At 53.6% G+C, this 3,831-nt stretch overlaps 1 pseudogene; it reads right to left on the bottom strand.

Moving 5' to 3' along the window:
- Positions 1 to 2,457: 2,457 nt before the first annotated feature.
- On the bottom strand, positions 2,458 to 3,426 carry LOC129394989 (ribosome biogenesis protein SLX9 homolog; annotated as a pseudogene).
- Positions 3,427 to 3,831: the final 405 nt, after the last annotated feature.

Genomic DNA, 3,831 nt, shown 5'->3' with positions numbered 1-3,831 from the left:
GTGACCTACTCTCTGTTTGTACACCCACTCCCCTTTTAAAATCTCTAATAAAAACTTGCTGGTTTTGTGGCTCATGGTTGCCATCACAGTCCTACCAATATGTGATGACACCCCCAGGGGCCCAGCTGTAAAATTTCTCTCTTTGTATTCTTTCTCTTTATTTCACAGACCAGCCGACACTTAGGGAAAATAGAAAGAACCTATGTTGAAATATTGGGTGCTGGTTCCCCTGATAGCGAGGAAAAGAGCCCTCACTAGACATCAACCCTGACAGCATCTTAATCTTGAATTTCTAGCCTCCAGAACTGCAATTTAAAAATGCTTTGTTTTTTAAGCCAAACAGTCTATGGTATTTTGTTATGGCAGCCTAAGCAGACTAATACAACCATAGATCCCACTCTCGCCCTAATCCTTGTTGCAGATTGAATTTTACATTATGAAAAATAAACATCTCTTTTTGTTAAGCCACTGAGATGTCAGGCTTTATCTCTTACAACAGCTGGTGTTTAATTTCTGATACAAAGACCACATAGAGCTAATCAAGTGTGTGATATCCCTTTTCTCAAAATGTACAGGCTGGATTTTTATAGGCAAACTCTACCTTAAGTGCAAAAGATTCCTTAGGGTCAACACCCAAGCTTATTACCAAAAAAAAAAAAAAAAAAAGCTGACTAATACTTCATTAACAGATATTTAAAAAGTAAGAATACTTATTTAAGCCAGCTAGTTTTTCAAACATTTTATGACTCTTAGCTCATTTCATTCTCATAGAAATATATGAGGTATAATTCTTTTTTTTTTTTTTTTTTTTGCGTTTTTAAATTTTTATTTTTTAGAGACAGGATCACTCTGTCACCCAGGCTGGAGTGCCATGGCGCAATCTTGGCTCACTATAGCCATGGCCTCCTACGCTCAAGCAATCCTCCCACCTCAGCCTCCCCAGTAGCTAGGAGTACAGGCACACACCACCACGCCTGGCTAATTTTTGTATTTTTTCGTCAAGATGGGGTCTCACTATGTTGGCTGGTCTTGAACTCCTGGCCTCAAGTGATATGCCTGCCTTGGCCTCCCAAAGTGCTGGGATTACAGGTGTGCACCACTGCACCCGGCCAGGTTTTTCACAAGAAACCCAGACCGTGGGATTAGGATGCTGGAGAAAGTGGAAGCCGCCCCCGTCCACACCCCCACCACACTTCGCTGTGTGCATCCCACAGACGTTGTTCCCAACACTCGCTCTACCACAAAAATGGTTTTGTCGCAAGCATTGGTTTGTGACCAGCTCCTCTGAAGCCAGAAGCCCGTTTTCTAAGGAGCTGGGGCTGGGCAGCCAAGCTGGCCCTGGCTGAGAGAGCATGGGATCTGCTGCCTGTGGCTCCTGTACGCCTGTCTGTCCCATCGGCTGGGGCCTTGGAGGATGTCCAGGCTGTCTCTGTGGATGCCATGTCTGCTCGTGTCAGGAAAGGGCCAGGACACTGAACAGAAGGGACACAGGCTCCAACTCGCCTCGGCCACCCACTCTCCAGGCAGCCTTGGCGGGGCTGCTGGGGCTATGAACCCTGAGCAGGCAGCAGGGCCAGGGGAGGTCGGATCATGGGGGCTCACAACAAGAGGGGCTGTGCACAGGGGCCACCCACATGCCCTGGAGCCAGGAGGCCCTGGAGTCCCTGGGACCACCCCCATCCCAGGCAGCCTGGGAAGGCTCAGGGTGCTGGGCCCCCTCCTGGGAGCTGAGAGTGGTCCTGCTCTGCACTTCCCAGACACCCCCAGCGGGGTGCACCCCCACACCCAGCCTGCCCAGCTCTGCTGCAGGACATGGGCCAGCGAGGCCCCGCAGAGCACTGGGACGGGGGGAGCTCGGGCAGGGGGAGCCAAGCTGGGCGTCAGGGGCCTGGGGACACACCACCCCCTTGGTTTCCACAACTTGAAAACAAGAACTGATCAGTCACTGATTCACAGTCCAAAAACCAACCCCCAAATCCCAGGGCTTCCAGCAACAAAGGAGGACCTCTCTCACTTCCGGGTCAGCAAGAACTTCAGGGCTGGGCCCACTCCGGGTCTCCTCCCTGCAGAAGGACCCTCTGCTCTCCGTCCCAAGAGCAAGGCAGTGGGCTGCCTGGGTTTGGAGCAGCTGGGTAGGGTGAGGGCAATGGGTGGGATAGGGGGGATGCAGCCCAGGGGGTACAGACAACAGGCAAGGAGCAGGCCGGGGGCCTTGCCAGGGCCATCTGTGTCCCTGGTCACTGAGGGTGGCAGGGGAGACTGGAAGGGAAACAGACACCCAGGTGGGGAGGGCCCCAAGCCAGCCCCCACGCCAGCCCCTGCAGGCCTCAGTGCTCCTGGATCCCACCAGGGTCGCAGCAGGAACCGAGGCTGAAGCAAATCAGGGCGGCTGGTGGCACAGCTGGGGCCACGCCCAGGCACAATTCCTTCCCAACACAGCCAGGAGACTACCTTGGCGGCACCAGTGCCTGCTCAGGGACGGACTTGGGGCCTCCACAACTGCAGTCCCCACGAACCCTGTGCACGGTCCACCCTGACTGCGTGGGGGCTGGGGCCCCCAGTGGAGGGATGTGGCTTGTTGTCCTGAGGAGAGCGGGGGCAGCTGTCCCAGGGGGGGCCCAGCCCTGTGAATCAGGGAGCAGCTCATGGGAACGGCCCTGGGGGTGCAGGGGAAGTTCACAGAGCCATTTATTGAGCCCCACAACCGACCAGAGGGAAGGGCGTCCACCAGGCTCAGGCCATGGTCTCTGAGGGGCCGGCGCTGTCTACTTGGACCACACGTGTGTCCCGAGGAGTTGTGGCATGCCCGCTGCCCTGGTCAGAGCTGGCCGCCATCTTCCAGCTGCATCTGCCGGGCCAGCGTCTGCCCGATGGCTAACAGGGGGCTGGCTCTGTAGGCCGGACTGGCCAGCAGCTCCTGAAAACGAGTCCTTTCTTCCTCGAGAAGCTGCTGTCTCTGGGCTGCGCTCATCCGGCTGAGCTCTGAGGGCCAGGGCTTGTTGCTCTCCCTGCTGCAGGCTTGGCGCCGGCTGCCAGCCTCAAGCCCCAGCAGCTCAGGTAGGGCACCCCTGAGCAGGTGCAGGTCCCCCACCACCACCCTGGTCCTCTACCTCCGCTCCTCCCTGTGCTTCTGCTCAGCCAGTTTTATGCTTCGATTTTCTGCAACCATTGCTCACGCCTCAGCTTCATTTTCTCCTTGGGCAAAACGGTCTTGGCCTCTGCACCTCTCCTGATGGAAGTGACGCTCCTTACGTCCAGCTCCAGCTTTTGCACCAAGGCGCTGGGGTCTATCTTGGTCCTGGCAAAGATGTTGGTGTTGATGAACGGAGGTATAATTCTTATTAGTCCTGTTTTTATAGATGAAGGCAATGAAACAGCTATTGCAAACTTATAACTGAGAAAGAGATCTGACCTAACCAACTGCATCTGCTTTTAACCTCCAAGCTGTCCTTGTTCATTCCTGGGTGTAGGGTGAACTAACTTTGGGAGGAACTTACTTTATAGTGTAAAACAAAGATGTTAACAACCCTTTCTCAAAACAAACCTCCTTCTTGCCTGGGGACTAGACTGCCTTTGTAAGACTAACAAATTAGCTACAAAATTAGAAATTATCATTTAGGAGTCATGCAGCTGGAGGCTACAAGATTCTAATCCTCCCTAAACTGCTCCTAAGGTCAGTGCTTGAGTTATTTTGCAGACCCTGCACTTGATGGATCAGCTGGTACCCAGTTTATTGAAACACTCAGATCGATAAACTGGCTCATCTGATCTTGTGGCCCCCACCCAGGAACGCACTCAGTGAAAGAGGACAGCTTCAATTCCCTATGATTT

Source organism: Pan paniscus, chromosome 22 (assembly GCF_029289425.2).
Source record: "Pan paniscus chromosome 22, NHGRI_mPanPan1-v2.0_pri, whole genome shotgun sequence".
Taxonomy (NCBI): domain Eukaryota; kingdom Metazoa; phylum Chordata; class Mammalia; order Primates; family Hominidae; genus Pan; species Pan paniscus.
Note: the sequence above shows the minus strand (reverse complement) of the source record. Positions and strands in the feature narration are given on the sequence as shown.